This window comes from Nicotiana tomentosiformis, chromosome 9 (assembly GCF_000390325.3).
Source record: "Nicotiana tomentosiformis chromosome 9, ASM39032v3, whole genome shotgun sequence".
NCBI lineage: Eukaryota > Viridiplantae > Streptophyta > Magnoliopsida > Solanales > Solanaceae > Nicotiana > Nicotiana tomentosiformis.
In genome coordinates, this window is record NC_090820.1 from 89,017,386 (window position 1) to 89,044,572 (window position 27,187).

A 27,187-nucleotide genomic window follows, 5' to 3' on the forward strand; every position below is an offset into this window, starting at 1 on the left:
AAATTGGGCAAAAGTTTGAAACTGATGCCTTAGATATTGGATATGGAGGAATATTAAAGCAATATTCCCCAAAAGAATAACAAGAATATCTTGTTCAATTCTATTCGAAAAAATAGAATGATTCCAAAAAGAATTATGCTACTATACCTAAGGAAATTCTTGCTATAGTAAAATGCGTGCTAAAATTTCAAATTGATTTATATAATTAGAAATTTATAATAAAAACTGACTGTCAAGCGGCAAAGTTTATCTTTAATAAATATTGTAAGCATGGCGTTTCTAAATAGATGTTTGCAACATGGCAAGCTTTATTAGCTCCATTTGATTTTGAAATAATATACAAAAAGGGATATGATAATAGTCTTCCTAATTTTCTTACTAGAGAATTCCTAAATTTAATAATTTCCTTATTTTATAACAGGATATGAGACCGGATTTCAGAAACTCTCGAGGGAGGGGACGAGGAAGGAAATCAAAACCTTCATATGGCAGAGGAAATATCCTAGCCCAGATAGGAAATTAGCAGCTAATAACTGCCAATATTGCAGGGACATCTGGTCTTAATACAGATCACCCAATGTATAAAGAATTTTTTGATTTTTTAAAATCCAAATAAGATATAGATAATAATCCTCCATCATACTCTTCAGTTTTGGCAGATGATAGCCATGATAACCTTGAGGTTTATAATCAGAAGGAAACAAAAGAATTAATAATTCTTTTGGAATCATTTGATATGAAGTTGAAGGATAATCCCAGGCAAATTTTGACAAGGTATTTTGATATAGCATCATATGCTACTCCTGCATACAAATACAGAATGCATTATGAGTTAATTCTCTCATCCACTGGTTCAGCTGAAATTCAGCATTTTTATCCAGCAAATACGAAGAGAGTTTATAACATCTCTAAAATCATTATGAAGGTCTTGGCCTTGGATGAATGGGGGCTTAGTACATTAAAGGAAAGGAAATATACCCATCCAGAACCGAAGGTCTCAGTTAAATTCAATTACTGGGATTATATTGATATCTTTAATAAATCTTTATTATATGAGAACCCTAAAAAAAATCTTGGTTCATAAACTTATGTTCCAACATGTTTAATCAACAGATCCCAAATTGGTTATGCAAATGGTGGATGTCATATGGTCCCTCTCTGAAAATTCTACCTGAACAATTTAAAGAATTATATGCAGAATTCTATTGGAAACAACCTCTCTATCCTCACAAAGTAGGGGTAAGGTTTGCGTACACACTATCCTCCCCAGACCTCACGGTGTGGGATAATACTGGGTATGTTGTTGTTGTTGTATATGCAAAATGGGTAGATATATCTCCCAAAATTATCAGCATTCAAAAGGAAGATATCTTTTTGTCACGACCCAAAATCCCAAGTATCGTGATGGCGCCTATCATGATACTAGGTAAGCCAACAACTCACACATACCAACATCTTGAAATTTAAAATATACAAAAATAAGCTTTAAGTAAGTAAAAGTCTCGTAAAATTGGATGAAAACGTCACAGCTCAATACAATATTTCCCAAAACCCGGATGTCACTGAGTACATGAGCATCTATTACAATAACATAGTCTGATATATTATCTCAGAAAGTTTTGAGCATTTGCACTTTGCTCAGTAGTTTGAGGGCATAAGTCACTCCGTATGATGTATTATGACTTATGCGAATCGTCGGTTTTTGTTTTCAGGTTATTCGGAATCAATTTGTAAGAATGAATTTCATTGTTGAAGTTTTAAGTTGGAAGAGTTGATCAAGTTTGACTTTTGTGAATTTAACCTCGGAACAGAGTTTTGATGGTTCCGTTAGGTCCGGATTATGATTTTGGACTCGGTCGTATGCTTGGATTTGCATTTGGATATTTCTAGAAGGATTCATCAATAAATGGCAAAAGTTAGAAATTTAAAGGTTTGGAAAGTTCATAAGTTTAACCGGAAGTTGACTTTGAGGATATCGGATTCAGATTTTGGTTCCGGAAATTTGAATAGCTTCGTTATGTCATTTGGGACTTGTGTACAAAATTTGAGTTCATTCCGAGTTGATTTGATATGTTTCGGCATGAGTTTTGGAGGTTGAAAGTTCATCGTTCATTCTAGTTCGAATTGAGGTGCGATTCATCTTTTCGATGTTGTCAGGTGTGATTTGAGGACTCGAGTAAGTCCATGTTATGTTATGCGACTTATTGTATATTCGGACGAGGTCCCAAGGGGATCGGGTGAGTTTCGGACGGGGTTCCGATCGATTGAAGCCTCATTGAAGCTGCTGGAAATTTTGGGTTGCTGGTACAACCACTTCTCTGGAAGCGTGGTTGACGAAGAGAGCAACCCATCAGAGAAGCAGAAAGGGTTACATTTGGAACTATCGCAGATGTGAAGTTTTTGGCCGCATCTGCATTATCGGAGAAGTGATGGATGGGGCACAGGAGCGGCCGTCTGCGCAGATGCGCGTTTCTTATCGTAGTTGCCGTTGCGCAGAAGCGGATGGAGATTCACAGGTGCGAGGGGTCAGCTGGCTAGTGGAGTCTACAGAAGGGAGCTTGTGTCGCTGAAGCGACGCCGCATAAGCGGCTCATATGTCCGCAAAAGTAGAAATGGCTGGGAAGAATCCTTTAAATCGAGAGTTTGGTCATTTTGTTCATATTTTGAGATGTGGGACTCGTTTGAGGTGATTTTGGAGGAAATTTCAACAAAAAGATTGGGGTAAGTGTTCTACACTCGGTTTTGATTATATTCCGCGATTTTATTTTCATTTTTGGTAATTGGATTATGAGTTTTAAAGAGCAAATTGGGGATTTTAGCATAAAGCTTCATAGAGTGAGTTTTTGAGTTTTGAATGTCGATTTGGAGTCGGATTTGAGTGAAACTAGTATGGTTGGGCTCGTAATTGAATGGGTTATCTGATTTTGTAAGTTTCATGGAGTTCTGAGGTGCGGGCCTGGGTTAGACCTTTTGGTTGATTTTGGGATTTTGATTAAAGATTCAATATTTGTCAATTGGTTTTGTCTCCTTTGGCATTAATTGATGTATTTGAGTTGCTTTTGGCAAGTTTCGAGCCGTTCAGAGGTCGGTACACACGTGACGGCATTCTTGGAGCACCGCTTGGCTTGCTCTGTATTGGATTTGGCTTGTTCGAGGTAAGTAACACTTCTAAACTTTATGCTGAGGGTATGAAACCCAAAATTACATGATATGAGCTTGGTGTTAAGGTGACGCACGTGCTAGGTGACAAGCATGTGGGCGTGCACCGTTTGAATTGTGACTCCATTATTTCTGTGGTATTGTGTAGTTATCTGATCTTATCTGTAACCATGAAATCTCTACGTACTAGAGTTGTTGAGCTGTGATCCATGTTAGAAACCATGACTAGCTACATGCGTATTATGTTGGGACCCGCTGAGGTCATTCTTGCTGTTGAGTTGGTTGTTTACATTGTAATTTCATACTCAGTCATGTTTATTTATTGCATATCATATCTCAGTCTCTGTTGTTATGACACATCGTATCACTATTTTGGGCTAGTTTCATGGCAGTGTGAGCCTGAGAGACTGGAGAGATTGATGACCGAGTGAGGCCGAAGGCCTGATTATGAGTGATATTATGGGATCGGGCTGCACGCCACAACATGTTATATTAATTTATGCATGGATCTGGCTTATTATGGCACTTGGGGTGAAAGGGCCCCTCCGGAGTCTGTACACACCCCCAGTGAGTGCAGTTGATTATATTGAGGGATGGATCTTCCCTAGGCATGGATCTTGCCCGAAGCATTCATATTTGGGGATAGATCTTCCTCGGGCTGGATTGGCCCTATAGAGTACTGAGTGACCCGTGTCTAGTCATTGAGCATGATGAGTGAAAAGTGTGAGACAGTGAGATTGAGTACTCTGAGAGTGTGAGTACATGAGCTCATCACTGAGATACATTGCATTTGGCATGCATACTTGAGATACATCCACAGAGATGCATTTCTTTCGGCTACTCCGGTTTTGGTGTCATTCATGATTTCACCTGCATATTGACATGTAGGCATAGAGATGTATTTTTCCTCATTTCATTTCATAATGAAACATCTTATTTCTTGTTGAAAAGCTTTTTGAAAAAATCATGGATTTTAAACTTACTCATATATTTGGTGATTTCGGTAAAGAATTGGGTTTTCATTAATCTACGTGAAAAGCAGGCCTCTTTTTCTGAAACTGTGAACAAGTTGAGCGTTTTATCTCTGAGTTACTTCTTTTATTACTTTTATTATGTTGTTAGGAACTGTTGTTGGCTATGGGTTTTGGACCCCGACCCGTGTTCCAGCTCGTCACTACTTTCAACCTAAGGTTAAGTTTGTTACTTATTAAGTACATAGGGTCAGTTGTACTCATACTACACTTCTGCACCTTGCGTGCATATATTGGATGTTGATGTTGCTGTGATCGACGAGAGCGGGATTTGAAGATGTCCCTGCGTTCCGGTTGTAGTTGCCTCTTGTTCATGGTAGTCTTAGATTTATAAAAATATGTTTATGTACATTTCGAACAGATGACATATTTATTTCATACCAGCTTTGTAAATTCTAATCTTAGAAGCTCATGATTTGTACTACCAGTCCTTGGGGAATGTATAAGTTTCAGAAATTTTCTTTCACTTAATTGCCTTATTAAATTTCATTGAAATTGGATAGTTGTTAATTGGCTTACCTAGCGGGTTGGGTTAGGTGCCATCACGACTAGTTGGAATTTGGGTCGTGATAAGGTGTTATCAGAGCTCTAGGTTTATAGGTTCTACAAGTCAAGAGCAAGTGTCTAGTAGAGTCTTGCGGATCGGTATGATGACATCCATACCTATCTTCGAGGGGCTACATGGCATTTAGGATAAACTTCCCATCTGTCTTTCCTTATCGTGCGATATTGATTCAGCTTGAAACACAACTCTTTGAATTCCCTCCACGCATTCGTGTATGCATGTGCACGCTCAGTATCAGTTGTCCATCGCAGGCTTGTGATTCCATGGGTAAGGTGTGGGATGTGATTTCAGTGAGTTGATGATGGGCCAGTTTGGAGGACTTGGGGCAGGGGTTTGGCCGTAGCTTGGGTACGGGGATTTCGGTTATGCAAGCACGTTATTTTGGAATTATATGTCCGGTAGTGTCCCTATTAGTGGAAATTATGGCTCGATGAGTGGCCAGATGGCTATATGAAGAGTATGATATGACTGTGAGATGTGTTCAGATGGGTTGAATGTGACGAGATGCATTTTCTTGGGATATGAGAAGGACTATTGGGGGCCTGATTTCTGTCTTGATGTGACGAATAGTCTCGAGTTATGAGTGTGTTGAAAGATTTTCATGTTGTTTAATTATGGAACGAATTAGATTCTCATGTCTTGTTGATGAGTTCAGACTCAGGAAGGTTAAGTGATGGCGTAGTAGTTGTGGCTATGAAATGTTATAGAGAGATGTCGGTTTGAAGCTAAGTAGGTGGGGTTATAACCTGCAAGGTAATCTACGGATGTGTGAACCTTATGATGCAGTGTGAAGAGCTTCTTTCTTTTAGCAGATTATATGTGTTGAGGTTTTAATTTGAACTTGGTCGAGAAAGTTGACCTGATCGTCATGTGGATGTGTGCGAGCATAGTAGATGATTTGAGGTGCCATATGGTTCATTCTATGTAAGCTTATGAAGGATTTAGTTGAATCACCCTATGGTATTATGGCAGTACTAGAGTATGGGCATTGTGAGTTATCGATTGTTTTGATCTATATCTTCGAGCCAAGTGGGGGAGTCTGCCATCGACGATTTGATTGCATGGTTACGTGTTGTACTGATTTTGGTTTGAGGCATACTTGTGAAGATATGACTAGCAGAGGTGGAGATCAAGGATGACTCGAGAAAAGGAATTTCTGGATACAGGTTATTTACACTTCACGGGTATATGGGTATCATTGGAAGATTGAGTTACTATTCTTGAAGGATGTAGTGCGCATGGAGTAAGAAATTGCTCGGTTGCTTAAAGGTGTGGATTACTTCTTTGGGTGTTGTTGTGCTGATAGGGCACAAGATGTTTGCCCAGTTTAGGCGACGCAATTGAGATTTGAGCAGAATGGATGACTCTCGAGAAGGATCTAATGGAGTCAAGAATTATATATAGTAATTGAGAATCTTCCGGACTTATATATGGTTAGAATCTGAGATTTGCATCGGATAATATCGGAACTCGCAGTATTTTTATGTCATTTTCGGTATCAGGAAGGGGAAAGAAACTGTTTTAGATTCGCATAAGGTCCCTTCAGAGTAGGTATCTCGGTTGTGGTGCTTTGGTGTACTTAAGAGAGAATTCAGTGGCTTATGGGCCTTAGGGCGGTGTGGTTCTATGCTAGAGTTCATGGGGTGAGTTTTGGATTAGGGTTGTGGTGTTCTAGCAAGGAGAAGTGTCAGTTTGATGGCGAATCGGAAGGAACTCGGAGAAATAGGACAGCTAGGTATCAGTTCTTTGGGACCTTATGATGTGGTGAGGCTCTACAAGTGTTTTGGTGTAAATACTGTTGGGTTTGACAACCTGTGTGGCTTGGTTGAGTTAGAGAAACTCAGTTCTGATGGTTTGGTTATGGGCAAATGGATTTCAAAGTGATCTCAATGGTTTCTACCACGGTTCGAGGTGTATATTTCCTGTTGGCATGGGGAGCATGTTACGTGTTGTGAGTTTCTCCTGGATGAGATCAAATGGAAGGTTCCTGGATAATTGAGTATGTATTTCTGTTGGACTAAGAGTTGATTATGAGATTCTCATACTTTTCATATGATGGCATGATAATGGTGGTGTGTTGTGTGGGAGTGAGGACTGCATGTGCAAGGTCACAGTCAGTTTTGAAGTGAAGATCATAAATTCTTAGACGACATGGACGGTTTCCGATGTTTAGATGGATGCTATAACTATTTGGTAATTCATGAGAAGGGTGCGCATTTTAGAAGGCGCACTATGTGTTGACTTACAGATGCTTCATTTGGTGTTGCGGTACTCGCCTGATTGATCGACTGCTGATATTCAGATTTTGCTATGTGGCACGGAAGAATTATAGAAGTATTCCTCGTGGAATGATCGTGTATGAGAGATGTGTTAGAGATTTGGGAGGTGGAGTTGAAATCAGATATGGTGATTCATGTGTTCTACAGATTCGGAGACCCGAAGTTCTCAAAAGTATATTGTTTCGTGGGTGTGGACAGTGAAAATGTGTCCAAAGCTAGCCAGATGATAGTATATATTATTGTTAGGTCATTGTGGAATTTTGGAGGATTATTTATCTTTGTGGATGACCAGAGTTAATTTGGGTCCCATTGGTAAGCCCAATGAGGATGCGTATTCTACACCAGGTCGGATTGGTCGACTCCGTACTGCTATTATTGGCGGATGTGCCATTCGGTTAGAGTGGATCTTATTTGTGCTCTGATATGATCTATGTGTTACTCCTCTACGCTACGAGGGGTTGTGATTTGTTGGTTATAAGCACACATGGTGCAGATCTGTTTGGGGCCTTATAACGAAATTTGATCAAGATTATTATTGGGATGTGGAATGGTTGATTGTGCCTTGGTTAAGGCATTTTTCGGTTGTGGTATATTGTGTTATTTGCTTCTCCGGGGTTATGGTCATGCACCCTAGGCACTTGATGTCAAATTGCACGTGGTTGTTGATTTTGAGCATGGTAGATGGAGGTATTTCATATGGACCAGTGTTTGGATTGGGTCACGCATTGCAACTGGGATACGTCGGGATATGATCCTTTGTTTTAGATTCGTGTGTTTTGGTTATACTATGTATGATGGGTTTGTAGCATTGCGGCTGTGGTGGTACTTGTTGAAGTTGTGGGATGGTCCCCTCATTTAAGTCATTAGCCATGATTAAGTACATTGAGTTGTTGCTTATTGGTGCACGGATTGCACGAGTTATGATTCTAGGTAGCATTGGTGTGGCATGTCAATATGATAGATGGACTTGATAAAGTAAGTTCATTGGACCTAGAATGGGTGCTATCGGATCTGTTGCGGTATATTTGGAAAGATAATTTGTTGATCGGCTTAGAAATAGGCTATAATACTTGTCGAAGGAGAGGGAGCTCCATGGTTGGTTGATCTGATAAGTGAATATTAGTTTCTACGTGTTTCTTTCATCATTGGCAGTGTATGAAGGTTTTAAAATGAGGTTTTATTTGAAATGAGGATCATTACCGGTATTGGGTATGTTCTGAGTAGCTGCTGTGGTCAAAAGTTATTACTGTAAGCATCTGAGTTATGTGGTACATCATGTGATTACATCTTAGGTTATGTTTATGGCTCGATACAACTTGTTCACACTTATACAATGTATAGGTGCGAGATTCAGATCTTATAAGAAATTTCGGATGTTAGAAATTGGATTATGTGGTTTACGGGCTTAGGTTAAAGTAATGATCTTCAGTATGTTGTGTTGGCGAGCCTATATGGAATAGGGTGATGTGGGATCACCCCCGGGTATGTGCATGGTAAGGTTACACGGCAGTTTGATGGCTTTGGAACAACTCTTGGCATGTTCGAGGATAAACGTATTTTTAAGTGGGGGAGGATGTAACGACCCGACCGGTCGTTTCGAGCATTTGTACTTCGTTCGGTAGTTTGAGGGCATGAGTCGGTCCGTATGATGTATTATAACTTATGCAAATCATCTATTTTGATTTTCAGGTTATTCGGAATCGATTTGGAATAATGATTTCAATGTTGAAGCTTTAAGTTGGAAGAGTTTACCAAGTTTGACTTTTGTGAATTTAACCTTGGAACAGAGTTTTGATTCTGTTAGGTCCGGATGGCGATTTTGGACTCGGGGGTATTCCTTGATTTTCATTTGGATATTTCTTGAAGGATTCAACAGTAAATGGCGAAAGTCAGAAATTTGAAGGTTTGGAAAGTTCATAAGTTTAACCGGAACTTGACTTTGAGGATATCGGATTGGATTTTGGTTTCGAGAATTTGATTAGCTTCGTTATGTCATTTGGGACTTGTATGCAAAATTTGGATTCATTCTGGGTTGATTTGATATGTTTCGACGTGAGTTTTGGAAGTTGAATATTCAAAGTTCATTCTAGTTTGAATTGAGGTGTGATTCGTCATTTCTATGTTGTTACGTGTGATTTGAGGACTCGAGTAGGTCCATGTTATGCTATGTGGCTTATTAGTATATTCGGACGAGGTCTCGAGTGGCTCGGGTGAGTTTCGGACGGGGTTCGGATCGATTGAAGCCTTATTGAAGATGCTGGAAATTTTGGGTTGTTGATGCAACCTTTTCTGCCGAAGCTTGGTCGCAGAAGAGACTCCGCAAAAGAGAGCAGCCCATCGCAGAAGTGGAAAGGGCTACGTTTGGAAGAATCACAGATGCAAAGTTTTTGGCCGCATCTGCATTATCGTAGAAGCGATGGATGGGGCGCAGGAGCGGATGTCTGCGTAGATGCACGTTTCTTATCGCACCTGCGGTTGCGCAGAAGCGGGTGGATATCTGCATGTGCGAGGGGTCAGCTGGCTAGTGGAGTCTGTAAAAGCAGAGTTTGTGTCGCAAAAGTGACGCTGTACAAACGACTCATATGTCCGCAAAAGCGGAAATAGCTGGGCAGAAGCCTTTAGATCGAGAGTTTGGTCGTTTTGTTCATATTTTAAGATGTGGGACTCAGATTGAGACAATTTTGGAGGCAAATTGCATCACAAGGATTAGGGTAAGTGTTCTACACTAGGTTTTGATTATATTCTGCGATTGTATCTTCATTTTTTTGTAATTGGATTATGAGTTTTAAAGAGAAAATTGGGGATTTTAGCCTAAAGCTTCATAGAGTGAGTTTTTGAGTTTTGAATATTGATTCGGAGTCGGATTTGAGTGAAACTAGTATGGTTGGGCTAGTAATTGAATGGGTTGTCGGATTTTGTAAGTTTCATCGAGTTCTGAGATGTGGGCCCGGGTTGGACTTTTTGGTTAATTTTGGGCTTTTGATTAAAGATTCAATCTTTATCGATTGGGTTTGTCTCCTTTGGCATTAATTAATGTATTTGAGTTGCTTTTGGCTATTTTCGAGCAGTTTGGAGGTTGGTACGCGCGTGATGGCATTCTTGGAGCACCGCTTGGATTACTCGGTATTGGATTTGGTTTGTTCGAGGTAAGTAACACTTCTAAACTTGGTGCTGAGGGTATGAAACCCCATATTACATGTTATGTGGTTGGTGTTGATGTGACGGGCATGTGGGCGTGCACCGTGTGAATTGTGACTCCGTTATTTCTGTGGTACTATGTAGTTATCAAATCTTATCTGTAACCATGAAATCTCTATGTACTAGAGCTGTTGAGCTGTGATCCATGTTAGAAACCATGTCTAGCTACATGCATTCTCTATTGGGACCCACTGAGGTCATTATTGTTGTTGAGTTGTTTGTTTACATTGCAATTTCATACTCAGTCATGTTCATTTATTGCATATCATATCTCAGTCTCTGTTGCTATATATTGACACATCATAAAATCATTTTTGGGCTAGTTTCATGGCATTGTGAGCCCGAGAGACTGGAGAGATTGATGACTGAGTGAGGCTGAGGGCCTGATTGTGACTGATATTATATGATCGGGCAGTACGCCGCATCATGTTATATTGATTTATACCTGGATCTAGCTTATTATGGCGCTTGGGCTGAAGGAGCTCCTCCGGAGTCTGTACACACCCCCAGTGAGCGCAGTTGATTATATTGAGGGATGGAGCTTCCCTGGGCATGGATCTTGCCTGAAGCATTTATATTTAGGGAGGATCTTCCCCGAGATGGATTGGCCCTATACATTACTGAGAGACTGACTGTCAGTTGATATATATATATATTTGGAACGGATCTTCCCTGGGATGAATTGGCCATATATAGTACTGAGTGACTGAGCGTGTCGAGTGATTGAGCATGATGAGTGGAACGTGTGAGACATTGAGATTGAGTACTCTGAGAGTGTGAGTACTTGAGCTCATCACTGAGATACATTGTATTTGGCATGCATACTTGAGATACACGCATAGAGATGCATTTCTTTCTGCCACTCCGGTTTTGGTGTCATTCATGATTTCACCTGCATATTGACATGTAGGCATAGATATGTATTTTTCCTCATTCCATTTGATAATGAAACCTCTTATTTGTTGTTGAAAAGGTTTTGGGAAAAATCACAGTTTTCAAACTTACTCATATATTTAGTGATATCGGTAAAGGATTTGGGTTTTCATTGATCTACTTGAAAAGTAGGCCTATTTTTCTAGAACTGTGAACGAGTTGAACATTTTATCTCTGAGTTACTTCTTTTATTACTTCCATTATGTTGTTATAAACTGTTGTTGGCTATGGGTGTTGGACCCCGACCTGTGTTCTAGCTCGTCACTACTTTTAACCTAAGGTTAGGTTTGTTACTTATTGAGTACATGGGTTGGTTGTACTCATACTATACTTCTGCACTTTGCGTGCAGATATTAGATGTTGATGTTGATGTGATCGGCGAGAGTGGGATTTGAAGACGTACCTGTGTTCTGGTTGTAGCTGCCTCTTGTTCATGGTGGCCTTAGATTTATAAAAATCTGTTTATGTAAATTTCGAATAGATGATGTATTTATTTCATACCAAATTTATAAATTCTAAGCTTAGAAGCTCATGATTTGTACTACCAATCCTTGGGGAATGTATAAGATTCAGAATGATGGAGGCTGGAGTCTCCCAAATCTCTCTAGTCTATTCTTCTCCTCATCACTCATAACAGGACCCACCTGGGCCTGAGCAACTGCAACTTGTTGGGCTGGTAGTACCCCCTGTGTCTGAAGTCCCTGTACCACTTGCTCTAGAGTACGGGCGGCGGGAGTCTTAGTACCTCCCCCGGCCTGAGAAGTGGCTGGCGTGGTCTGAATAGAAACTGCCTGAGCAATGCTAGTACAAATAGTCATTATCTGGGCTAAAGCCTCCTGAAGGTCTGGAATCACAATGGGCACAGCTGGTGCCTGAGCTGGCCCCACTAGCTCAAACACATATGGAACCTGCTCCTTAGCTAGAGCAACTAGTGGATCTGCATATGCTGCTCTAGCTGATGTACGAGCTGCACCTTGGCCCCTACAGTAGCCCCGACCTCTCATGGCCCTAGCTGGTGGTACTGGTGGCCATTTGCCCCGTCTGGTAGCACGTTTTCTCACCATCTGTGACAGAACAGAATAATAGAAGTTTAGTTCCCGGAATCAACAAATCTGCACGACAAGAATTCAAGAAAGTGAAGTGTTTACTAAGGGTTCGGCGGCCTCTTGAAGATAAGTATAGATGTCTCCGTACCGATCCACAAGACTCTACTAAACCTGCTCATGACTCGTGAGACCTATGTAACCTAGGCTCTGATACCAACTTGTCACGACCAAAAATCCCAAGTGTCGTGATGGCGCCTATCATGATACTAGGCAAGCCGACAACTCACATATACCAACATCTTGAAATTTAAAATATACAGAAATAAGCTTAAGTAAGTAAATCTCATAAAACTAAATGAAAACGTCACAACTCAATAAAGAATTTCCCAAAACCCGGGTGTCACTGAGTATATGAGCATCTATACAATAACATAATCTGATACGATGTCTAAGAATAGTAGAACAGAATAAGTAAAACTGAGAGATAGGGGAGGAGAGTCAAGGTCTGCGGACGCCAAAACAGCTACCTCGATAATCTCCGAACACCAAAACTCCGAGATCAGAAACCACCATGCCCAAAAACACCTAGATCTGCACACAAAGTGTAGGGTGTAGTGTGAGTACAACCAACTCAATAAGTAATAAGTCTAACCTTTAGACTGAACGCAGTGACGAGTCCAAACAACGCGGTCCAAATACAGAATTTAAACAGTACAAAATTTTATAGAACTGATGGTAGGCTATAATCATGTATTAGTTGCTTATTGCACTCTAATTCACTGCACCTTACTTGTTTTGAGCTTTAATTGGTAGTGTTTTCCACTTATTGTGTATTTTATGCCTTGTAGGAGTGATTCCGAGTGATGTAGATGTTGTGGAGATAATTCGAGCAATTTGGAGCTTTGAAGTCTGAGTAAAAGCCAAAAGGATTAAGCCAAGATCGTGTTCGGGGGTCTAGGACCAAGTCTAGATGTCCAAAATAAAAGTTTAAGCCATACTCTGAGAATTTCCCACTGCCGCGACGCGTGGGGCGTCGCGGTTGTGTTTTGGATGATTTAATTGTTGCATCTATAAACACTTGTTTATGTAATTGAGAGAGGCATAACTTGTGATATCTTTGCATTATATTGTTGGTTGAGTTCATTAATTCTTCTTCGTAATAGAAAGAGGCTAGTTGAATAATTGATTAAACCTAGTTAGGAGAATAATTGAAAGAGGTTTTCCTAAAGACCAATCCACTACGCATGCTTGCATATTTTTACGTGCTTAAATTGGTTCATCTCGTGAGGTTAAGACTTAATCGAGAGAGGAGTTTTTGCTGAACGTTTCAACTAATAATTGAGTGAATTCGAGAGACTCACTTGAATATTATAAATTAATTCTCTAGAGTTAGATCCCAAACAATTATCTTGCACCTATCCTATCAACCCCTATTCTCTCCCACTAATAACTTCATTGCTTATCTTTGTTTTGATTGTCATTAGTCAATAGCGTTAGACTCTTAGTTAATTTTAGTTAGAAATCATATACTTCTCAATTGTTGATCATCTTGGATAGCAATCATGCTAGATACTACGAGAATACTATTTAAATCCAATCCATGTGGATACAATATTATACTATACTATATTTGACTAGCGAGTGTAATTGAAGTATGTGTTTGTGTTCATCAAATTTTGGCATCGTTGCCGGGGATTGGCAATCAACAGTGATTGAAATAGTTTGTAGTGCTAATTTAGGAATTTTTTCTTTTTATTTTTATTTTTCCTTTTTTACGTTTGGTGTTCTTTGACTGCGCACATGTTACAGGTTGAGGTTGGCGCATGACTCGAGCTTCTTCAAAAGAAGTGCTACCATACGAGCCAGAGATAGAAAAACAACCGTGACAGCTGAGTAAGGAAGGAAATCTCACCGAGACGTTAGAAAATGTTGGGTAGTCCTCAACCAAAGAATTTATGGCTGGAAATGGTGAAGATAATGTAGATTTGGTTACGAGAGAAGCAGCCGAACAACAAAAAAAGCTGCACGGGATGCTTAGGAAGCAGCTATTAGAGATGCACATATTATCTATGTAGAAGAGAGGGGTTGGAGAATTTCTCAGAATCAACCCTTGGCTGCAGACTAGTTCAGAAATATAGCTTCTATGCATGGGAGATCACTGGGAGATTATGCTTGACTGGATCAAGGATTATCAAGTGTTAGACTACTCCAATTGCAGGAAACAACTTTGAATTGAAGCAAGGGTTGCTTTAAACCCTTCAGAATTGTTGTGTCTTTAGAGGAAAAATAAACGGAGATCCAAATACACATCTAATGGACATCGAGGAGATTATGAACACCTTTCAATATAATGGTGTGTTACATGATATAGTCTACTTAAGGGCATTCCCCTTCACACTCAAAGATGATGCGAAGAAGTGGCTTCGAAGCTTACCGATGAGATCAATTAGAACATGGGAGGCGATGACTAGGAAATTCGTTGATAATTATTTCTCCTTAGCTAAAACGAGCAAGTTTAGAAGAGAAATCCTTAACTTCTGCCAGAAAGAGAATGAGACTGTGTTTGAAGCATGAGAGAGGTTTAAGGAGATTGTTAAAAAGTGTTAACATAGTGGAATTTAACTCTGGATGCAACTCCATGACTTTTGAGATGGATTGACACCAGCCTCACAAAGAACATTGAGCAATGCAATTGGAGCCCGTTGAAGAAGAAGACTCTGGAGGAAATAGTTACAATTCTTGATGAGTTATCTAAAGATGCAAATCAGTGGCCCTCTGAGAGTGTCGAACGAAGAAGAGCAACTGGTGTTCACCAAGTTGATGCTAACAAATCTGTGCAGGTACAACTCGATGTTATGGATAAAGAAATAAGGAAGCTAACCTTGACTACAATACAGAGTGAGCCGCATGTAGCTTGTGATATATGTGGAAGAGGATACCCTACTCATGAATGTCAAGCTTCAACTGAGGAAATGAATTGTTACATCCCGCATTTCGTACGTTAAAGTTTCAACGTAAGTTAATCGATGTAGACTCGAGAATGAGATTATTTTGAGATCATAAGCATGTATGCTATTTGTAAAAAGAGATAAGTAAGTGTTATAAAGGTTAGAGGGTTAACGAATTGAAGAAATTGAGTATCGCCGAAGTTTGTTATTTTGTGATAAAATGCGATCCAAGCTATAATACCCTTTATTTATGGATTAGTGCTACACAGTACACCACACGACTATGATAGTAAAGTATATTATAGTAGGATATATAAAGTGTGTTAAAATTAAGTAGTATCAGCTTTTGGTTGGTGAGCTCCACATCTTCCTGGAGTATTGCCGAGTCACGTTCTATATATGTTACTTTATTTTATAAGGATGTCGGGGACACTGTCCCGACTTAAATGTTATGGTCATGTTTTTTTAGAGGTTTTGCAGACAATGTCTTGTGTATAGCTTTAGGTATGACATGTCAACGGCCTTGTCGGCCCTTATGTATCTATATAAATCCTTTTGAATTAGTTATGTGAGTTAAGTTCTAATATTGTTAATTATATATATAGATGTGGCCTATCATGGCCCGTGATGAGTCTTGTAGAAAAAAAAAGATAAAGTACGTGGCGGTCGGTTGAGTAGGCACCGGGTGCCAGTTGTGGCCTTCTGATTTGGGTCGTGACAAAGTGGTATCAGAGCAAATTTGTCCTAGCGTTGTCTGCAAACCGTGTCTAGTAGAGTCTTGTTTATAAATGTGTTGTGCACCACGTTGTATAAACAGGAAACTACAGGGCATTTAGGGACCGGTTACCCTTCCTTCTTGATATTAGATCATGCAATAGAGCAGAGTCATAGGGAATAAAGCCCTTAACCTTTGACTTGTTTTATATATACAACAATGCCTATGACCAGGAAAGCTACAGCTAGTCAGAAGGGTAAAGCAGTGGAAGATGAGGGTATGAGTAGAGTACCAATGTCTAGTAAGGGCCAGAGTGAGGCCCCGAGGGGAAATACGACACCCTCGCATAGTTCTACGATTTCACCAGCACCGAAGAGATGAGGAGGAACCCAGTACCTCCACCTATTATTCAGGATGAGGATATGGATATGCGGTGTACACTACGGTTGTTGACTAGATTGGTAGCCGCTCAGGCTCAGCGCCAGGTAGGTATAGGTGTTGGTCACGTTAACAAGGTTCTTAGTGCGAGAATTCGAGACTTCATCAACCTAGACCCTCTAGTGTTTACCAGATCCAACAAGGAGTAGGACCCGCAAAATTCTATTGATATGATGCAGAGGACTTTAAGGGTGATGCATGCATCAGACACTGACTCAGTAGAGTTGGCCTCTTGCCGATTGCGGGATGTTGCGGTTCATTGCTATAAAACTTGGGAATTGTCTAGAGGGACAAATGCATCTCCAACGGTATGGGAAGTGTTCTCATGTGCTTTCTTGCATCATTACTTGCTGACAAAGATTCGTCAGGCAAGGGTAGATAGGTTCTTTGGCTCTTAAACAAGGGAATATGAGTGTGCGGGAGTATAGCCTCCAGTTAGATTCCTTGGCGAGGTATGCCCCCTCGATTGTGGCTGAAATGAGTGACCGAGTGCATCAGTTTGTGGTAGGACTTGGGCCACACCTAATTAATGAATGCTTCACGGCCGCTCTGCTGGATGGTATGGATATTTACCGCATCCAGGCTTATGCTCAGAATTTGGAGGATCGGAAACGACAGCAATACGAGAATCGTGATGAGGGTCAGCATAAGAAGGTTAGGTCTGCTAGGCGACCTAAGGATTTTTCAGGTGATCTTATGTCACCATATCCTGTTGAAAGTGTCCGACAATTGCAGAAGCCGTATTATGAGGGATCTGTCTATTCTGAGTCAAGTCAGGGCTCGAGAATTTTGGGTTTTCAGAATCGGAGGGATTCAGCGCAGATGAGGGCGCCCCCTCCACGGTGTAGTCAATGCGGTAGAGCTCATTCTGGACAATGTCGTCAGGGATCTAATGCATGTTATATCTGTAGAGACCCTAGTCATTACATGAGGGATTGTTCTATAAATGACAGAAGAAGGATGGTTCAGCCCACCAGATCTATAACAGTCTCATCCTCTTCAAGAGCGAGGCCCTCAAGAGCGAGGCCCTCATGCATCAGCTGCTAGTAGTAGAGGCAGGGGTGGAGCATCTAGCTCTGACGGTAGTCAGAACCGCATAAATGCTTTGGCAGGTCATCATGACCTAGAGGCTACACCGGATGATGTGTCAGGTACTGTGACTATGGGTAGTGTTCGATCTTATTAACGCAAATTGTCTAGTTAATATGATTAATATATGATTGAGTTGGCATTACCTCTGAAGGGTTAAGGGAAACCAAGGCTAGATTGAAAGCAAAGTATGAACCCGGTTATTATGATTACAATTAGTAGGTGTCAGCGCTTAGAAGATAGATTAACAGAATCGTAGGTGACGAATGGATTAGGAAGTAGTTTTAGGGAGGGACGACGTCCTGACCCCGTGAGAGCCTGATATTTGTTTCATTAGAGTATAGCCCAGGAAGATATATACATTTATAATTTATGAGTATGTATGTACATCTCGCAAGTTTAAACATTCGAGGAAGAATGTTTCTAAGAGGGGAAGGATGTTACATCCAGCATTTCGTACGTTAAAGTTTCAACGTAAGTTAATCGACGTAGACTCGGGAAAGAGATTATTTTGAGATCATAAGCATTTATGGTATTTGTAAAAAGTGATAAGTAAGTGTTATAAAGGTCAGAGGGTTAACGAATCGAAGAAATTGAGTATCGCTGAAGTTTGTTATTTTGTGATAAAATACGATCTAAGCTATAATACCCTGTATTTATGGATTAGTGTTATACAATACACCACATGACCATGATAGTAAAGTATATTATAGTAGGGTATATAAAGTGTGTTTAAAGTAATTAGTATTTTAAGTAATTCAAAATAATTCTTAATTATGTAGATAATTGGGTAATTAATGAGTTTAGTGGGAGATTAATTAAAAAATTAGCTAAAGACATAACGCGGCATCCCCCCCCCCCTTCCAAAAATGACGTGTGACTAATATGTGACATTTATGCCACATGTAACAATCTTTCAATATGGTGGAAAGTGAGGTGGACCCCACTTTCCACTTATTCATATTTTTGGATGGATTTTACCAACACAAATATATGCATATGTGCAAGCACATGATCTGCTCCATGTAAAAACAAAAACAAATATATAATAATTTGACCACATTTCAAGATGCTTATCTTGCTCTTGTGAAATTAAGTATATTAATATGATTCATTTTTACTGATGGAGAAAAACAAGAGCCTAAAGACATATCAAGACAGTGCAAAGTGGTTTTATGTACATATATATATATATATATATATATATATATATATATATATATATATATATATATATATATATATATATATTTAGCAAAGAAAATGCTTGTTGCTGGAGATTAGAAACGGTCCTGGAGGGATTTGAGCTACAAAGATAGATTTGAGATTAGAAACACTCATTGCATTAGAACAAGCCTTGAACGTAGATGTGTATTTCCATATCGATTTTTCTCAAAATTGAAGAGATTGTTCACATTAAAGGTATGTTAAGGATAAAGCTGCTAGTAGTAGAGGCAGGGGTGGAGCATCTAGCTCCGGCGGTATTCAGAACCGCATAAATGCTTTGGTAGGTCATCATGACCTAGAGGCTACACCTGATGATGTGTCAGGTACTGTGACTATGGGTAGTGTTCGATCTTATTAACGTAAATTGTCCAGTTAATATGATTAATATAAGATTGAGTTGGCATTACGTCTGAAGGGTTAAGGGAAACCAAGCCTAGCTTGAAAGCAAAGTATGAACCCGGTTATTAAGATTACAACTAGTAGGTGTCAGCGCTTAGAAGATAGATTAACAGAATCTTAGGTGACGAATGGATTAAGAATTAGTTTTAGGGAGGGACGACGTCCTGACCCCGTGAGAGTCTGATATTTGTTTCATTAGAGTATAGCCCGGGAACATATATACATTTATAATTTATGAGTATGTATGTACATCTCACAAGTTTAAACATTCGAGGACGAATGTTTCTAAGAGGGGAAGGATGTTACATCCCGCATTTCGTACGTTAAAGTTTCAACGTAAGTTAATCGACGTAGACGCGGGAATGAGATTATTTTAAGATCATAAGCATTTATGATATTTGTAACAAGTGATAAGTAAGTGTTATAAAGGTCAGAGGGTTAACGAATCAAAGAAATTGAGTATCGCTGAAGTTTGTTATTTTGTGATAAAATACGATCCAAACTATAATACCCTTTATTTATGGATTAGTGCTACACAGTACACCACACGACTATGATAGTAAAGTATATTATAGTAGGATATATAAAGTGTGTTAAAATTAAGTAGTATTTTAAGTAATTCAAAATAAATCTTAATTATGTGGATAATTGGATAATTAATGAGTTTAGTGGGAGATTGATTAAAAGATTAGCTAAAGATATAACGCGGTAGCCCCCCCCCCTTCCAAAAATGACGTGTGACTAATATGTGACATTTATGCCACATGTAACAATTTTTCAATATGGTGGCAAGTGAGGTGGACCCCACTTTCCACTTATTCATATTTTTGGATGGATTTTACCAACACAAATATACGCATATGTGCAGGCACATGATCTGCTCCATGTAAAAACAAAAAATATATATAATAATTGGACCACATTTCAAGATGCTTATCTTGCTCTTGTGAAATTAAGTATATTAATATGATTCATTTTTACTGATGGAGAAAAACAAGAGTCTAAAGACATATCAAGACAGCGCAAAGTGGTTTTATGTACATATATGTATACATTTAGCAAAGAAAATGCTTGTTGCTGGAGATTAGAAACAGTCTTGGAGGGATTTGAGCTACAAAGATAGATTTGAGATTAGAAACGCTCATTGCATTAGAACAAGCCTTGAATGGAGATGTGTATTTCCATATCGATTTTTCTCAAAATTGAAGAGATTGTTCACATTAAAGGTATATTAAGGCTAATCCTTCATTTTGGCATGATCCAAGTAACGATACATAAACATGATGCTATTTCGTAAGTGTTTCTACTCTTAGCAGTTAAGGATGTCTACATTATTCATTCCTGTAAAGCGATATTCAAGAATGTCTAAGTATGTTTCTAGTTCCCTATTGAGGAATTTGATAAAGATGTTAATATTAATAATGTTGTGATATGCGCATCTTCATTTACCACCGAGCTACGGCCGGTAGGGCAGTTACACATTTACCACCGAGCTACGACCGGTTGGGCAGTTATACATCTACCATCGAGCTACGGCCGGTTGGGCAATTATTTATTATTATTTACCATCGGTTGGGAAGTTATGCATTTACCACCGAGCTACGGCCGGTATGGCAGTTCCCACTAATCAGTTGGGCAGTTAACGTCACGAAAACGAGGTAACTAGAACTATTACATTGTAGTTTTATTTATATATATGAGATGGGTTTAATTCTATATGCTACGGTCCTCAGTGGTAAGTCAGAAGTTATAAGTTGACTCTTATCTCTCCCTGAGATAGTATCTTATTATTATTACATTTCATTTCTGCCTTACATACTCGGTATATTCTTCGTACTGACGCCCCTTTTCCTGGTGCGCTATGTTTCATGCCACGCAGGTATAGATAGGCGACGTGAGGACCATCCACTGTAGGCTGCCTCCAGATATCAACTTTTGGTTGGTGAGCTCCACATCTTCCTAGAGTATTGCCGAGTCACGTTCTATATATGTTACTTTGTTTTATGAGTATGTCGGGGACACTGTCCCGACTTAAATGTTATGGTCATGTTTCCTTAGAGGTTTTGCAGACAATGTCCTGCGTATAGCTTTAGGTATGACATGTCAACGGCCTTGTCGACCCCTATGTATCTATATAAATCCTTTTGAATTAGTTATGTGAGTTAAGTTCTAATATTGTTAATTATATATATAGATGTGGCCTATCATGGCCCGTGATGAGTCTTGTAGAAAAAAAAAAGATAAAATACGTGGCGGTCGGTGGAGTAGGAACCGGGTGCCAGTCGTGGCCCTCTGAATTGGGTCGAAACAAAGTGGTATCAGAGCAGTTTTGTCCTAGAGTTGTCTGCAAGCCATGTCTAGTAGAGTCTTGTTTATAAATATGTTGTGCACCACGTTGTATAAACAGGAAACTACAAGGCATTTAGGGATCGATTACCCTTCCTTCTTGATATTAGATCGTGCAATAGAGCAGAGTCATAGGGAATAAAGCCCTTGACCTTTGACTTGTTTTATATATACAGCAATGCTTATGACCAGGAAAGCTACGGCTAGTCAGAAGGGTAAAGCAGTGGCAGATGAGGGCATGAGTAGAGTACCAATGTCTAGTAAGGGCCAGAGTGAGGCACCGAGGGGAAATACGACACCCTCGCATAGTTCTCCGATTTCACCAGCACCCAAGGAGATAAGGAGGAACCAGTACCTCTACCTATTGTTCAGGATGAGGATATGGATATGCGGAGTGCACTACGGTTGTTGACTAGATTGGTAGCCGCTCAGGCTCAGCGCCAGGTAGGTATAGGTGTTGGTCACGTTAACAGGGTTATTAATGCGAGAGTTTGAGACTTCATCAACCTGGACCCTCCAGTGTTTACCAGATCCAACAAGGATGAGGACCCACAAAATTCTATTGATATGATGCAGAGGACTTTGAGGGTGATGCATACATCAGACATTGAGTTAGTAGAGTTGGCCTCTTACCGATTGTGGGATGATGCGGTTCAGTGCTATGAAACTTGGGAATTGTCTAGAGGGACAAATGCAACTCCAACGGTATGGGAATTGTTCTCATGTGCTTTCTTGCATCATTACTTACCGGCAAAGATTCGTCAGGCAAGGGTAAACAGGTTCTTGGCTCCTAAACAAGGGAATATGAGTGTGCGGGAGTATAGCCTCCAGTTTGATTCCTTGGCGAGGTATGCCCCATCGATTGTGGCTGAACTGAGTGACCGAGTGCATCGGTTTGTGGTAGGATTTGGGCCGCACCTGATTAATGAATGCTTCACAACCTCTCTGCTCTATGGTATGAATATTTACCGCATCCTGGCTTATGCTCAGAATTTGGAGTATCAGAAATGACAGCAATACGAGAATCGTGATGAGGGTCTGCGTAAGAAGTTAGGTCTTCTAGGCGACCTGAGGATTTTTCAGGCGATCTTATGTCACCATATCCTGTTGAAAGTGTCCGACAATTGCAGAAGCCGTATTATGAGGGATCTGTCTATTCTGAGTCACGTCAGGACTCGAGAATTTCGGGTTTTCAGAATCGGAGGGATTCAGCGCAGATGAGGGCGCCCCTTCCGCGGTGCAGTCAATGCGGTAGAGCTCATTCTGGACAAAGTCGTCAGGGATCTAATGTATGCTATACCTATGGAGACCCTAGTCATTACATGAGGGATTGTCCTATAAATGATAGAAGCAGGATGGTTCAGCCCACCAGATCTATAACAGTCTCATCCTGTTCAATACGCCCTCAAGAGCGAGGCCCTCAGGCATCAGCTGCTAGTAGTAGAGGCAGGGGTGGAGCATCTAGCTCCGGTGGTAGTCAGAACCACATAAATGCTTTGGCAGGTCATCATGACCTAGAGGCTACACCGGATGATGTGTCAGGTACTGTGACTATGGGTAGTGTTCGATCTTATTAATGCAAATTGTCTAGTTAATATGATTAATATATGATTGAGTTGGCATTACCTCTGAAGGGTTAAGGGAAACCAAGGCTAGATTGAAAGCAATGTATGAACCCAGTTATTATGATTACAACTAGTAGGTGTCAGCGCTTAGAAGATAGATTAATAGAATCGTAGGTGACGAATGGATTAGGAAGTAGTTTTAGGGAGGGACGACGTCCTGACCCCGTGAGAGCCTGATATTTGTTTCATTAGAGTATAGCCTAGGAAGATATATACATTTATAATTTATGAGTATGTATGTACATCTCGCAAGTTTAAACTTTCGAGGAAGAATGTTTCTAAGAGGGGAAGGATGTTACATCCCGCATTTCGTACGTTAAAGTTTCAACGTAAGTTAATCGATGTAGACGCGGGAATGAGATTATTTTAAGATCATAAGCATTTATGGTATTTGTAACAAGTGATAAGTAAGTGTTATAAAGGTCAGAGGGTTAACGAATCGAAGAAATTGAGTATCGCTGAAGTTTGTTATTTTGTGATAAAATACGATCTAAGCTATAATACCCTGTATTTATGGATTAGTATTATACAATACACCACATGACCATGATAGTAAAGTATATTATAGAAGGGTATATAAAGTGTGTTAAAAGTAATTAGTATTTTAAGTAATTCAAAACAATAATTAATTATGTGGATAATTGGATAATTAATGAGTTTAGTGGGAGATTAATTAAAAAATTAGCTAAAGACATAATGCGGCATCCCCCCCCCCCTTCCAAAAATGACGTGTGACTAATATGTGACATTTATGCCACATGTAACAATCTTTCAATATGGTGGAAAGTGAGGTGGACCCCACTTTCCACTTATTCATATTTTTGGATGGATTTTACCAACACAAATATATGCATATGTGCAGGCACATGATCTGCTCCATGTAAAAACAAAAAAAATATATAATAATTTGACCACATTTCAAGATGCTTGTCTTGCTCTTGTGAAATTAAGTATATTAATATGATTCATTTTTACTGATGGAGAAAAACAAGAGTCTAAAGACATATCAAGACAGCGCAAAGTGGTTTTATGTACATATATATATACATTTAGCAAAGAAAATGCTTGTTGCTGGAGATTAGAAACGGTCTTGGAGGGATTTGAGCTACAAAGATAGATTTGAGATTAGAAACACTCATTGCATTAGAACAAGCCTTGAACGTAGATGTGTATTTCCATATCGATTTTTCTCAAAATTGAAGAGATTGTTCACATTAAAGGTATGTTAAGGCTAATCCTTCATTTTGGCATGATACAAGTAACGATACGTAAACGTAATGCTATTTCATAAGTGTTTCTACTCTTAGCAGTTAAGGATGTCTACATTATTCATTCCTGTAAAGCGATATTCAAGCATGTCTAAGTATGTTTCTAGTTCCATGTTGAGGTATTTGATAAAGATGTTAATATTAATAGTATTGTGATATACGCATCTTCATTTACCACCGAGCTACGGCTGGTAGGGCAGTTACGCATTTACTACCAAGCTACGGTCGGTTGGGCAGTTATTCATCTACCACCGAGCTACGGCCGGGTAGGTAGTTACCACCGGTTGGGCAGTTATTTATTATTATTTACCACCGGTTGGGCAGTTATATATTTACCACCGAGCTACGACCGGTATGGCAGTTTCCACTAATCAGTTGGGCAGTTAACGTCACGAAAACGAGGTAACTAGAACTATTATATTGTAGTTTTATTTATATATACGAGATGGGTTTTATTTTATATGTTACGGCCCTCAGCGGCAAGTCAGAAGTTATAAGTTGACTCTTATCTCTCCCCCAACATAGCATCTTATTATTATTACGTTTCATTTCGGCCTTACATACTCGGTACATTCTTTGTACTGACGACCCTTTTCCTTAGGCGTTGTGTTTCATACGACGCAGGTGTAGATAGGAGAGGTGAGGACCATCCACTGTAGGCTGCCTCTAGATATAATCTTTTGGTTGGTGTGCTCCACATCTTCCTGGAGTATTGCCGAGTCACGTTCTATATTTGTTACTTTGTTTTATGAGGATGTCGAGGACCCTGTCCCAACTTATATGTTATGGTCATGTTTTGTTACAGGTTTTGAAGATAGTGTCCTGTGTATAACTTTAGGTATGACATGTCAACAGCCTTGTCGGCCCCTATGTATCTATATAAATCCATTTGAATTAGTTATATGAGTTAAGTTCTCATATTGTTAATTATATATATAGGTGTGGCCTATCATGGCCCGTAACGAGTCTTATAAAAAAAAAGACAAAGTACGTGGCGCTCGGTTGAGTAGGCACCACGTGCCAGTCGTGGCCCTCTGATTTGGGTCGTGACATAAATGTTTTGGGAAACTACAATTTTAATGCAATGGGTTAGAGGCACATCCAGTTTTTCATGGAGTTCCCCTGGGGGTACTACGAATGCATGGCAACAAAATAACTCTAGACCCTAGGGATAAGCAGCTCCAGTATACCAAAATTAGCAGAGGCAGCAATTTCAGCCACAACAACCCATTCAGCCTGGTCTAGATGATCTAATGAAGGCCTTCATTATCATGACAGATGAGAGGTTGGATGCCCATGGAAAATCTATCAAAGAATTGGGCACATTTTTTCGAAACCTGGAGAGGCAGGTTGGGAAACTTGCAACAATATTATCTGAGAGGGCTCCAGAAACTCTCGCCGCTAATACTGAAAGAAATCCTAAAGAAATAGTGAATGATGTAATCTTGAGAAGTGGGCAGATGTTGAAAGATCCCATGAAGCACGGGCAGGTGTTGAAAGATCCCACCCCGATCCAAAATGATGTGAAACTTGAAAAAGAAAGTAGGGAGCATGAAAAATGATGTTGATAAAAAGAAGAAGGGACAGATAAAAGCTAAGAAACAAAAGAAGGGAGAAACTTCGAGAAGGGAGGAATATGATGAGAGTGAGCATATGCCTGCTTTACCTTTCACCCAAAAGCTATATAGAGAAAAACTGGACAAGCAGTTTGGGAGATTTCTGGATGTGCTAAAACATGTTCATGCAAAATTGCCATTCACAGAAGTGATCTCACAAATACCTGCTTATGCCAAATTCTTAAAAGAGATCCTTACAAAGAAGAGGAAAATAGAGAAGAACTCGGTGGTGAAGCTCACAGAGCATTGCAGCGCGATATTTCAAAATAACTGCTACAAAAGTGTGGAGATCCAGGGAGTTTTACTATACCTTACTCATTAGGAACTATAAATTTTGACAAGTCTTTATGTGATTCTAGTGCCTCAATTAACTTAATGCCTCTATCTATTTACAGGAAGCTATAGAAGGATATTGGAGAGATAAGGTCGGTGCCAATATCGTTACAGCTGGTTGACCAAACGACTTTAATACCCGAGGGGATAGAGGAAGATGTGTTAGTTCGGGTGGATAAGTTCGTATTTTCTGTGGATTTTATAGTGGTGAATATGGAGGAGAACAAGGAGGTCATCCTCATCCTAGAAAAATCATTCTTAGCGATGGGTAGAGTTATATTAGATAAACATGAGAGAAAACTCATGCTTAGAGTGTTGAGTGGAAGGTAAAGGGCTCAAAAGAGATGGTTGCACTGAGCGAGAAAGATAAGTGTGGGGTGTACCCCAAAACGGCGGAGAAGAAGATGTCTCCCTGGATGTGCACATTAGTTCGAAGGCTAGGAGTGGAGCCCGACTTTGACTCAGACCCGAGCTAGATATTCAGGGAAGTTTTCTTTGCCTTATACTTTTTAATTGTGTGTCGTGGGGACATGCCAAAACTTAAAGTGTGGGGTAGGGGATATTTGTATGTATGTATGTATATTAGTTTTCTTTTTGTTAGTTGTAGTAGTAGAAAAACTAATATTTGTATGTATGTATGTATATTAGTTTTAGTTTTTGTTGTTTTAGTAGTTAGTGATAGAAAAAAATTGAAAAATAAAACATAAAAATTTTAATTTTTTTTAATATTTTTGATTTTTGCCGACGATTGATTTCATCGACAGGTTTCTTGAGGGATTAAAGTCGGAAGGAAAAAGATAAAAAGATTTTCTTTTGTAGGTAGTGTAACAATTCCCCATTTTTTTTCTTTGTGTTGCGGTTCTTTTTCAAGGGTTTTATTTGAACCAGGTGTAGTTAGTTTTTATTTCTTTAGGAGTAGGAAACCTTGTGCTATGAATTGAATTGAAGGCAATATCTCTTAACTTTATTATA

General features: G+C 39.6%; 1 pseudogene; it reads right to left on the bottom strand.

The window, feature by feature from the left end:
* Nucleotides 1-14,722: 14,722 nt before the first annotated feature.
* LOC117275657 (small nucleolar RNA R71) lies at nucleotides 14,723-14,821 on the bottom strand (annotated as a pseudogene).
* Between the last annotated feature and the right edge of the window lie 12,366 nt (nucleotides 14,822-27,187).